Source organism: Melanotaenia boesemani, chromosome 3, assembly GCF_017639745.1.
Source record: "Melanotaenia boesemani isolate fMelBoe1 chromosome 3, fMelBoe1.pri, whole genome shotgun sequence".
NCBI lineage: Eukaryota > Metazoa > Chordata > Actinopteri > Atheriniformes > Melanotaeniidae > Melanotaenia > Melanotaenia boesemani.
Window position 1 is genome coordinate 10,843,568 of NC_055684.1, and position 13,908 is coordinate 10,857,475.

Consider the following 13,908-nt stretch of genomic DNA (forward strand, 5'->3'; position numbering starts at 1 on the left):
CCAAAACCAAGACAAACAAGGTGACCTGCCCACCAGCACCCAGCCCCAGGACCAGAGCAAGTCAATCAGCAGCTAGCAAAGAATATGTAAAACATTTAAATGGTCTTCTTTACCAAGAGATGATCACATGATGGCAGTGGGATAAGGATACAATCAGGGCCAATATGGAAGGTCAATTATTTTGAGCTTTTCATCTAAGATTTAACTTAGAAAATCATTCTGGATTGTACTAGTTTAGAAGGAAGGCTTATTTTTTTGGACAGAGGTGGAAGAAGATGGATCAAATCTTACATGCTTACTTTGTGGTTCTTATTCTTGTTGGAGTTTCCAGGTCCAATGGGGAATCCACAGAATCTCTTTGGGATGCAGAACCTGGCAGAGAACTTTTCTTTCAGTCCAAGAAGGTGCATTATATGTCTGACATTTCTCGCAAAAAGTAGCATGAGAAAATTCCTGATCTTTTCACTCTTTTAGTTTGTAACCAGCAGCAACAAAAACAAGCCCTGCAAATTTGTGGACATAAGATGAGTACAAGAAGTACATGGAACATGAATCACAACTCTGCTCCTCGTGTTGTTTAAGGTAGTATGAAAAGCCCATTTGTTCAAAAGGATTTCAAATTAAATGAAAATAAATCAGTAGTCACTAAAATAACATATCTTGATAATAATTTAATTATTTCTTATTACATTTTTGTTGAAATAATCAAAAACAAGTAGCTTTTTTTTTTTATAAATGTGATGTATGAAAGGAAAACAGAAATATTAACCATATATGCTGTTTATATTGTTTGTAATTGGGATGAAGTAAACATTTGTTGAGAATTTTAACAGAAAATGATTTGATTTGTGGAAATTCAAAACAAAAATGTAGCAAGTCCACGAGACCCATGAACTCTGGCAGAATAACACAAATAGGAACACCACACAAGGGTTAAATGTTTCAGACTTCAGATTTAGTGCTGACATGTCAACATGTTCAGCAGCTGGTTCTGAGAATCCTCAACTTCAGTCTTTGTTGCTGGAACGTGTTGGAACAGCCAGGGGGATACAGTCGGTTATCAGTCAGAAGACAGTTTCTGCTCCGGGTCACAAACGATCCAAACAGCAGATGCTTGAAGAGACAGAGATGTCTGAAGTGGGAAGAATTTAACTTTCACCAAACCTGTTGGAGCAAGAGAAAGCATGTTTGTCCTTAACTCTCTTTTCATTTCACAGGGCTCTTGATACTGGGGCTTGGGGTCTCTCTTGGCCTGAACTGTGTCTTTCCTCTTTCCCAAAAAAGGCAAAAATAATTTAATTTCTCTTCATTCTTATATCTACAAAATCAGACTGGTTACAGGATATATTTCTCCATATTTTCATGCTGTAGCTACTTTAAAATAAACTACCATCCTTGCTTTCCTCTTACTTAAATTAAAATAAATCATATAACTCTAGCTTAGCGCTTGTTGATAGTGTCAAAAATACTGGAATTTCCTGCATCTGCCTACAATAGAAAACCAGTTAAATCTGGTGAAATTAAGTAAAATTGTCAAATATCACAACTTTTCCTCCAAATGAAATGCTAAAATGAATGATTTTAAACTGTAATGACAGTGAGATTAAAATGTGATGTTTTAATGGAAGTCAATGACACTTTTGGCAGCGAAGGTCACCAGAGGGTGGCATATTTAAGGAGGGCACAGCCACAAGCTTGTCTTGTTCTGATCTCTGAAGACATTTGTTCAGCGGGTGTGTTCTCATCCTGCCTTACCTGCAGGCTTCACTTCCTGCTGCACCTGCCAATAACATCACACGTACAGTTTGCAGACAGATTTTAACCCTTACTTGTTCTATTAACTCACACAATGCTGAGCTAAAAGTTCAGATTTTGTCATACACATCTTAATATAACAGCACATCCTCAGTGTCAGTGATCACATTGCATCAAATCTTTTCAATCCTGAGCTACAAGAGGCAACCGTGGAGGAATGTTACGCTCAGCGCTGAGTTGTTTGATCGTAGGGTCAAAGTGTGGGGAAGACGTGGAGAAAACAAGGTTTGTATAATTGGAGGCAATCTCAGTGCAGGGAGACATGAAGATGAGACTCTGCAACAAGTGACAACCGTATATCTCCACAGTCTGGGACAGAACTCTATCCTCCATGATGACAACTCTGGATAGATGAACAGAATAAGCTGTTTGGTATTAACAGAGAACATTTGGTAGATTTTTCATGGGTACAACCCACATACTCAACTCTACTGCTCTTCCCACAGATGCATTTTTTGCACAAATATGGCTGAATTTAAAAGGGAAATAAACAGGCTCTCCAAAGGTATAAGATTTATTAGCAAGAAGTATTATTACGACAAATAAATAATCCACCAAACACTCATTTACTGAGTTTTCATTCCACGTTAATGTCTGGACCTTGACTCCAGCCACCATTTCCCTCAAATGCCTTGGTTTAAGCTTTAGTAGCTGATATACTGAACTCTGCATTTGTGGTATACACATAAAGGTTATTGGGCTGTTTTTTTTTTTTATTTTGCCCTTTCCCACCAAGTATGGCAAACACCCGATTATCTTAAGTCTTATAAGATTTTCCTATAAAATTATCATTTGGTCTCAGGTGTGTTACGAGCAAATTTGTCCCGATAATCGACTCTGAAACAGGTCGTGGGTGACAACTGGAAGTATTGAACATGAATATTTACGACCAAAAGTCTTCAAAGTGTGTGGAAAGTTGACGACTCCTGAGTTGTGACTGTGTGGATTGTGACGTGGAACGGAATGTAGCCAATCAGAGAGCGAGCTGACTGGAGAGCAAGAAAAGATAAAAAGTCTGTGTTCACACTGTCTCCAGTCTGTTATTTTCTTCATTTCTGGGCTTTTGTGTTAACAATAGTCCCAAGACAACCATCATTTCCTCGTCCTGTATATCCTCTCCATGCTGGGTGTTGCAGTTTCCGGTTGTTGCCATGGTTCTTCTTCTATGTTTTTGTTAGATCATGTTTCGTCACACAAGATTTAAAACTTGGAGGACTAGATTCCATATATATCTACAATAAAGGCTAGATGCTGTATGGCAGAGTTTCAAATGTCTTCTTGCGGCTGCCATCTTGCCACAGGTTTGATCTCTCACGGGATCTGTGGTATCTGAGGGAAGGTGAGTGATCTGCACAAACATTAAATACTGCTGCTGTCATGACCTTTACTGTGCCTTTACTTTACTGTGCCTTTTGCTGAAATCTTGACGGATTTGCAAACGGTTTGGTTTCTTACAAAAGTTATTAATGTGGCCATAATTATGGATACTTGAACATTTTGAAATTGCAGATTTTGTCTTTGAAAACCAACTTAAACGTGAGGCATAGTTGTGTTCTCCATCAGGAGGCACAGTAAAGGTCATGAGAGCAGCAGAGCAGCTCATTCGCCAGACATCAGCAAGTTCCAGACAATCACAGCCCATTAGACTGCTTGAGGTCCTGTACATTGTACGGAAGAGGATCGGGTCGGAGGATTTGTTTTTGCTCAAGGAACACATTGGCTACACACAGTATGGCATAGACAGTCACCACCATATGTTGCTGGCATTAGTTGTGTCCCTGTTTTTAAGCTAAAGCTGCACCACATTGCCAAGATTACTACACTTAGCTTACAGAGAAACAACATGCGACAGAAGCTCAACAAAACAATCTTGTTCAAGAGGTTTTGGGCAAGCCATTTTTTGGGCTGTTTATTATTATTATTTATTTATTTTCTTTTCAGTTTTGTTTTACAAGAGCTTGTACTTTAATTACTGAGGTGTAGTTTGTGTTGATGTAAAGTTCTCCCATCACTCTGCTATGCCCTGTGTATTTGTCTAGTAAAGTCTGAAGTTGGGTGATTTAATTGTGTATCAGTGTGACTTGGAGGCATCTCACACATCTCTCTGTTTCTATCTCTGTCCTCCATGTGTAAATCTCCACATAGTCTAGTTCTCTGTACATGGTGGAGATTTCAACAAGCTGCATTCCTTGATGTAAATTTGTAAATCTTGTACCTATTTTGTATTGCAAATGAAATTCACTTTTATGTCCAAGATGTTACAGACATTGAATTAAATAATGAAAATAATGTATTAAAAATGTATTATAATGTGTTATGATAATATAAATATTACCAATATAATAAAATAATTGGAATTACTACATGTCTAAACTAAACATGCAATAAATCAAATTATTTTATATTGTTAATATTCACACAAACACACATATATATAATTATCTTGGGATTTTGTATGCTGGGTTTTAGCCTAGATATTGATTTAAAATAACTACCTTGTACGTGTGTATATTCATTGCACCTATCTGTTCATTTTCATATGATTTTCAGAATCTTTGGCTATGATTATTTATTATTATTATTATTCATAAATATAATTTATAAGTATGCATTGCCAGAGCTACATATCTGGAATTTATAAAAAACCAAACTCAAACAATCGCTTTAAAATTGAGCAAGTAATGAGTATTTATAAAGTGCACGCACCAATAAAACAATGTTATGAGCGAGCAGGCTGACTGAGGCAAGATGGCTGCCAGCCCAGGTGTCCGACCCCACTGGCCAACAGCACGGTTGAGACACCTAGCTGTTATTGTAGATATCGATGACTAGATTCTAGATCAGTTGTGGGACAGCATCATTATGTGTATGTTGTTCTGTGATGAGATTATCTGAGCACACCACACACAGTACGATCAAAACGGTTACATGCCTGATTTTTTCACCTTAAAAACAGGTCTTAGACAACAATTGCATTAAGATGAGCGGAAGCAAATGATTTATAGAGTGAATGTATGATGATTTATATAAAAACTCTTAGCTACTCTTTTTATTATGAACCTCTTCTGTTGTCTTTTTATGGATGTATTCCATTAAAATGAACAGAAATATGCCTTTCCATTAACATTGAGACAATAGTATGATACACTAAATTCTGATCCAGTCACATGAAAAGTTGAGTCTTTTTTATATAGCTGTCATTGTGTTTTTCTCTGTATTTAGTTCATTGTTAAGTTGAATAAAAGCCACACTGACATTTAATGGTCAGCTATCATGAATCCAGAGTTTTGTCTTTTGGTTTTCATCAGAGATCAGAACTCCACATTTTAGTGGAGGCAGAGAATCTTTAGAGGTTTATGTTAATTTTAACCTTTTATATTAAGGCAGTTTCTTGTGTCAGAGGGAACAATGCTCGGGTCTCACGCTCTGTATGATGAACTGAGGCTTTTTGGTTGCCAGTGAGTTTCACTGCTTGAGTGCCATTCTGTCTGGGTGTTGGAGCTTTGGACGGACAAACACTGTGAAAGTCTGTTTGCAGAGCAGCAGACATTCACTGTAAACTAATTAAACCAGTCTGTTGGAAACAAGAGAGTCAGTATTTGCAGAAAATGGACATTTTGGTAAAAAAAAAAAAAAGGGGGATTTATCTTCCTTGTGTGACACTTTCCATTGAGCATCGTAATCAGGCCCAGAGTGACTTTATGCTCTGATAAATAAATTAATAAATTGATAAAACTGAGATCATGGTTTGGGTTTTTGGTTTTTGTTAGTTTTTTCCTTTGTGTGCTTTGTGGTTTCTGTTTCTGCCTCGTTAGAACACCTGGTCTAATTACTCATCCACTTCACCTGTTCCCCTTTACTCCCTCCGTGTATATATGTCCTTGGTTTTCAGTCACTCCTTGTCAGATCCTCTTATGTGGTCATATGCGGTACATGTATGGTTTATCCCCTGTCATGTGTGGTTCCCTGTTCCTGCATTTTGGAAATAAACCCTGTTACTTGCACCGAGTTCTGCCTCCTGCCCTGACTGCCTGCAATTGGGTCCTCACCTCCACCGCAGTCCGTGACAATATTCAGACAAAGTGGACTGCGCAGTCGTTTCTTGGATGCTTCTGAAATTAGCCACAGAACTTCCAACATTTCGTCACAGTGTTTGTTCCATAACCAGATCCGCTTAAACAGAAGATGTAATAACCAACAGCTTCATCAGCCCATAAAATTAGTATTAAACTCACACTAGGCCTGATCATAGGGCTCAATGGAAAGTGTTACAGTACATAAATAAATCCTATTTGACCAAAAATCAAAACTTTTCTTCAACTAATGCTGAATTTAAGTGCCTTGTGCCCCAATCTGCTCTTCTGCAAACGATATCATACCCTGAAACTTGTTGACAACCAAAAGGTCTCACAGCTTGGCTGAGTTGGTGGGTCATGGCATTCATGGCTGCTGTTGGTCGCTAGCTCACTCAGCCTTATCCAGGGCTAATGGTGATGTGAATGGCTGCCTTACACCTGAACAGAGCCAAGTGAGTGAGTATCCAAAGTTAGCCAAGAATCGTCTTAGAGGTATAAAACACGTCATCTTTCAGCCCTGTCCTGGTTGCTAATAGCTAGGTAGCACCTGTGGAATGGCAGCCATCCACCTAGACACATCTGAGTAAGTAAACTTTGATGGTAGCCAGGAATTAACTTGAAGACAAACTATGTCACCTTTCAGACCTGTCCCACAAACGACTAGCTTCTCCTTAAGCCTGGAGAACTGCTACAGTTTACTCGGACATGGCCGAGTGGGTAAGTGGTAGAACCAAGTGGACAACCCAGACCTTGGGCCTCATTTATCAAGCTGGATTTATGAAAACCAAACTTGCCCGGAAAATGTTCCTACGTCCATGGCAACTCTGACCCAGGCGTATGTGCAGAATATGGGAAACGGGAAATTGCAACACCAACGGTACAGAATAAAATCAAGGAAATTATGTGAAATGTGAGACATTTGTGCACAATCCACTATTAGCTTTTACACCACATGTTATATATTAAAGCTGTTTGCAGAAATGAATAAAGAAAGGCACATTTGATATTAATTCTCTTAATAGCGCATGCTCAGGGGAAAAAAAAACAGGATGTTCAGGAAAAAGGGAGATGATATTAATAAGAATTTCAACCACTAAAATATGTTTTGTCATTGTGAAACAAAACATACATGTTACAAAAGCCATCCAGCTAAATAAGGATAGTCTGCTGCCAGCATGGACCAGTCAGTGTGAAAAGTAGCTTTGGTCCTTCATTCCAGTAGAGTGGAACGCAAACTGGAGGCTGGAGGTCCAGAAGTGATGCAACACTAATGAAACACATAAAAGGTGGATTTCCTTTTATTTATTTTTTCTCACACAATGTTTTGTTTTGTTTTTTAAATTGTTGTCCCATTTTCTGTCAAGATGGTCTTTATTTCCCGCAGCTCCTTGTCCACATGGTAAATATTTATTTTATAAATTAAAACAAATGACTAAATTACCAGCATCAGTACTGTCATTTAGCAGACACTTTCCTCCAAAGTGATTCACCACTCTAAGATTCAAACTTCAGTCTCCCGTAAGGGAGACGGATGCCCTACTGATTGAAATATCCAGCCGAATGTTCCAGTGTCTCTGGCATGTCTTGCCTTCTGACACTGCGATGACAGCATCTGCCACCTACTGTCACTATTCTGCTTTTCTGACACAAAAAATTATCTGTAATTTAAGACTTATCAGCAGCTCAGCATCATGCAGAAACTCTGCAGCATTAGTTTGTAACTGAACATGGAGCTCTCTGCTCGGTGTGATTGCACACTGTTGGTATTAATGGCTGTTTCCAAGTGAAGGTGTGAATGAGTGAGTGTGAATATGCAACCCTCCCTCTGCTGCAGATCTTCACACCAATTATTGTCAGTGAGAATTAATAATCTTATGACTTCCCTGAACTAAAAGACAAATGAAAAGTACTAAATAATGTTAATTTCTGTTCAGCGAACACCTCAGGTGATCAACAATTTGCTGTCGGAACCTATAAACCACAAACAATGTTTATTTTGGTGTTGAAAGTCACAATTTGGAACTAAAAAAACATAGCTGTAGAAACCTGAACAATACCACAGTCACAGTGAGCTTGTCAGCTCTGATTCTGGACCAACACAAGATTTCAGCCACTATCAGCATTTGGAAATGTATCATTTACTGCTGTGAATATGTGATGCCTGATTTTATATTTTATTGCATGTTCTGGCTGTACAAGCTTAAAATTTGTTGCAGCTCACGTTGTTGTAGTCTTCCCATTTAGCAGTATCTTAATGATAGTAATAGATGAGATTTTTATGACACTTTTCAAGGCAGTCAAAGTGCTTTACATTGAATCCATTATGGTGGTAAGCTGCATGTGCAACCTTAGCTTTCATGGGCGTGACGGAAACTATGGTTAACAATTTGTGCCAATGGCCTCATCAACCACCACCAAACATTTATACCAGGTGAGTAAAGGTGGGTCTTGCACAATAACAGATGGACTGGGATGAAGCAGGGTTTGAAATGCCAACCTTCCAGTTGCCTGCTTACCACAAGATGGACATCTCCATCTTTCCTACAGTTTTAGAGTTGGGATGCCCTCTGTTGCTCAGATTTGACCATAGGACATCTACACTGGGTTTGACCAAGGCTTGTCCGAGCATCCTGGTTTTACTGGTTTTATGAAAGCCAAACCAGGCTGAAGAGGGACTACGGGGGTCCCCCAAAGAGCACAAAATCTATCTGTTCCATGTGTTGTACAGAGTTCACAGGTGGTCAGATGTCTGTCGCCACACATCTGCAAAAACCAATTCAGCTGCAGTAGATGGATCTATTGTAATAAAAGAGAGACTCCTGCATTAACTAGGCCTGGAAATCCAGAAACTGGAAATAGAAATGAGCTGTTTCAATGTACAATGTAGTTTAAGTTTAAAAAAATGGAAAATGTATGCATTTCTTAACTCCCAAGGTTCCATCTCACATCTCGCATTTCTGCAAATATTTCATTATAGCTTTTCATGGGACAATACTATAGAAATGAAACTTTGATATACAGGACACCAAACTATAAAAACTAAGCTTTGATATTCTGTATGTCAAAGTTTAGTTTCTTGTGAAAAGATATAATGAAATATTAGCAAAAATGTAAAGGGTGTATTGACTTCTGTGAGATACTGTACATATATCTCCTGATGCCTCTGGACACATCTTCAGTGAAGTTCCTGAAATCATTGGGTGTTTCGGGTCTTTCACCATCATACACCCTCATTCGGGGAACCCAGGCAAGGCTGCAGACCTTGGCTTGTGTCCAAGTGGCTACCTCGCTATCCTGTCTCCAAGGATCTCTTCTCTTGAGCCACAGCCATCTTGAGGCCCTCTCTGCTGCTTCAGTGGTATGACTGATGGCTCTCCTCTTTCCTTCTCCCTAGATGCCCAAATTGCTGTAGGCTCTGGCTACAGCATTCTGATAGTTGCTGACAAGTTCCATATCAAAGGATTCTTCCAGGCGGTTCTTTCCATGGGACCAGCGGCAAAGCCTTCTTGGTGGTCTCACGCACAAGAACAATGTCTGAGCATAGGGTGGTGGCAGCAATGTGGCTAGAGAACTTTATTTTCCACTCAAGATCCACCAACAGCTACTGAAAAATTTCACACCTTTCTTTTGTTTAAGTTCAAACTGAACTTTAAACCACATAGTTAATATAGCTGCTTGCTAGGGGGCAATATTCTCCAAAACAATCACCGATCAAAAATGGAAAAAAACGCAGAAGAAAATTGGCTCCTTAATTGGATGAATATGATGAATATGTCTGCTTCTGTTGGCTCCTTCACTGCAAATAAATAGTAAACAATGGAGCCAGATGGTGCAGTTTTAGGGTTATGGTTGTTGTTTGAACCCTGGTTCCTTCAAACACACAGTATTGGCTTTGATTTTTATTTTACCCAAACAATATTTCAAGTCACTTATTCTTCTTCTTCTTTTTCTTGATACTTTATCGTGGTTGACATGATAAAAACTTTCATTTATGTCATTACAAGAGCTTTTAATAAGCTCTGGTCAACTTTTTTTTTGTCCCCAAGGTCCCCAAAGAGAAATAACTACTTCCCCAGTAGTGGAAACTGCCATTGACCCACCCCTCCAGTTAGCTGAGCCTGCCCTCTTAAAACAACACAGCAAGCACCAGCAAAAGGCAGATCCTCTCCCAGAAAGGGACTTGGAGTGGGCATGGACAGGCATCACTCATGAACATTTAAAGGCTCAGACACAGAAACAGCCCGTTTTCCCTGGAGCTTACTAAAGCCACTTTTGGACTGGCTGAAATTAAGCACCAAGGTCGAGTTTGGGGTAATACACTCTGAAAACAATTATGTTGGACCTCTGAAACCCAAATGAAGTTGCTGAAAAAATGTTTAATTTGGAACCTTTAAATGTACTTTGATTTTATTTTAAATGGTAAAAGGTTTAAATGGTTCATATTTATAACTCTTTACTGTACCTGGAATAATACCTTTGTATTTTACATCATATTCACCCATTCACACACTGATGGCGGAAGCTGCCATGCAAGGCGCTCAACCACGACCCATCAGGAACAATTAGGAGTTCGGTGTCTTGCCCAAGGACACCTCAACATGAACTCGACTTGGCAGAGAATTAAACTGGCAACCCCCGGGTTACAAGACGACGCTCTACCTTGCTGAGCCACACTGCCCCATTTTAACTTAAAATCTGTTTCTAGCATTGTTTGTTTCAGGACAATGAACATAAAAAAGTTCAAGATATTCTAAAAAAATAATTTCTAAGTCTCACACCTGTGGTTAAAAATCTCAGATCAGCAGGTTGTGATTTCAGCACACTGATCTGGGATCAGCAGGACAAACTGCATCTGACTGATCTGCATTTTATCCCAGAGCAGACAGATGCTGCGATGAAATGAAAGTAAAAGCTTCAAGGTTTCCTGTCTGGTATTTTAAATAGTTCAGCACCTGCTGTCACAATCACTGCTTCATGATACAGAGATTCCTTCACAAAGCTGTTAGATTATTTCTATTATCGAAATCCTCCAAATTCTGTCAGGATGTTGCCTAGCAACAGTGGGACCTATAGTCCTTGTTATAGTGATTAGATCTTTTCTGAAATCTAGAAAATGAAAGAAAATTCAAATTTGTCAGTCTCAGTGTCACAGATTGTTAACATTTATAGGAATATTTTGATTGTTGTGAAGACAAAAAAAAAACAAACAAACAAAAAAAAAACAAACAAAAAAAAAAAACAGTATTGACTTTGATGAGACCTAAAAATGAAAATTTCATTAACCATGAATGTTTTAGAGAAATTATCATTTAAATTTTGGTATAGAGGCTCATCAAAACATTTAATGTCAAAAGAGTTCATAAAACATTTCATAAAGTTTGATCAAAATGAAGATTTTCAATTTACCTTCAAAGCACAAGATTTGTGACATCACTCTGCAGAGATCAAAGGAACTGATTACATCATCCCACATGACCTCACGCCACAGTATAGGTCCGCCCAGTTCCGTTCCCTTCAGTTCTGTTGAGTTTTCACAAGAGAGCACAACCGGACAGGTAAGCAGTGTCGAGATTAGTTTTAATCTTTCAACACATCTTACCAGTAAACCGCAAACAGCGACTAGATTTATTCTACGTCAGCAATGGAGGAGAACAGAGACCAGAGTCAATCTGAAAGTTCAGAAAAACTCAGCTGGGGTGATTTGATGGAAGAGGAGATCGATTCTGAAAATGAGGTGGAAGGGATTGTTTTATATCCTTACACCGGTGGTGAGGAAGGAGAAGACGATAAACCGATCACCCAGCCTGAAGCACCAAGTTGTGGTCCTAAAAATGGTGCTTTTAAAGACCAGCCGTCCAAGAACTTGCCTGAAACTCCTTTCTTTAAGGACAACCAGGTTAAGAAAAGCCTCTCAGAGGCATCGGCTGCTCAAAGGCCTCAAAGAGTTCAGCGTAGCCAGAATCGCTCCCTGCGTGGTACGAAACCAGAGCAGACACAGGACTATTGTGAACGACAAACATCTTGTTCTAGAAATGTCCGAAAGTTTGGTAAGAAACCAGAGCAGACACAGGACTTCTCTGAACGAGAAACACCTCGTTTTAGAAATGTCCAAAAGGAGTGGCCTCACAAACAGGCTCTTGAAGCCCGAACGTATTCCCATCCACACCCCACGAGGAGGGACCAAAGATACGTTAAGACACCTGCTTCCTCCCACAACCAACAGAGAGAAGCAAGGTACCAAAGCTCGGACACCAGCGTTCACCAAGAACCTCCATCACAATTTGACCAGCAGCTGAACTACCTAAAAAATCAGGTGGATGATCTAAAGACCAGGCTGCAGAAGAAAAACCAGTTTCTCAGTCTGGAGAAGGAGAAAAGGGCAGCAGCAGAAAATAATTACAACAGCTGCTGGGATTTGGTCACGCAGCTCAAACAGAAGCTGGAGGACGAACGCCGCCTCAGAAAGCACGCTGAACAAGAGCTGACAGAATCCAAGAACATCATCCAGGAACTGCGTCAGGCCGCCAAAGAAATCAAAGACGCAAATCAAAGTGACCATGGAGCGGTAAAACCCTCGGTGGAGAACATGGTGGAGGTGGAAAGCCTAAAGAAACAGCTGCAAAAAAAGACCGCAGCTAACTACGACCTGGACTGGAAGGTGGCAGAACTGACTGTACAGCTCAAAAAAGCTACTTTAAGGAATAATCCTGAGATCTCTGATCCAACACCAGAACCAGGTCCTCCATCTGTAGAAACCAAGACCGAGCCAGAGCAAGTCTTAGAACATCAAGACAACCCTAGATTTCCGGTCCCAGAACCACCAGCGGACTCTGAGTCTTTAAAACAGAAATCAGTCTCTGAACCTAAAAGCAGTTTGGAATCTTATGTCCAGGAACCTCAAGGGGATTCAGATTCTACATCTCAGACAGAGGACCCCACATTGGCTGAAAATCTGCGACCTCAGTTCCCCAAAGAGACTTGGTTTCAAAAGAAGGCACATCAGAAACAGAAGAGGTTCATAAATCAAATTTGGGTCAAGAAAAACCTTCATTGTGGAGACACCTCAGAAAACCTGTGGCACCAGAACATCTACGCCACCGTACGAGGAAAAGGAACTTCCCTGAAAACTCCCAAAGTCTTTCAGCAGACGTCAAATTTATCTTGAGAGAGACGTCCCCAGAGTCACAGATCCAAAGACCCAAGAAGATCAGACCAGAGACCTCTTTAAAGCACACATGACTCCAGCACGTCTGAACCATGACATCTAGACTAGCATTTATTTATTTATTTTTATATTATTTATTTTTAATATGATATATTTTTAATATTATTCCATTTTTATATTATTTACTTTTTAATATAATTAATCTTTTTTTTAAAGAATTTCTTTATATATATATATATATATATATATATATATATTTATATTGACAAAAAAAAAACAAATAAAATCTTATGAATCTATATATTACAGTTGTATTTCTGAATCATGAAATGTTTTTCATGCTGCAGCTCTGCAGTAACTCAATTTTTACAAAGTTTGTCTGTCATTTACTTTGTGAGAGTGTCTCTACAGTAACAGACTGTTTACAGGATTACAGTGTAATCCAATTATATTCAAAAATATATATTATCAAATAAAACAAAGAAAAAAATGTTGCATTATAACTGTATATTCCCAAAATTGTAGTATTGATTACACAGACAATAATTTTAAGCATTTAACCTAATTACTTCAATACGCCATCACTGAGGGTTAAAGTCAAGGTTTTGAGCCCATTTAAAAAAACATGTGAATAATTTTTGTTTAAGTGTTTTTGGGGATTTAAACTTCAGAAATCCACAATTACATCTTCAACATTCAGATAGAATGGTCAGGAAATGTGCTGTACCGTTCCTACAAAGAAACCAATGAAAATAATAGCTCAATAAGAGATGCTCAATATTTACTTAACTTGAACATTTTTTTAAATAATAATAATAATAATAATAATAATAATATCAAACATATATGCAA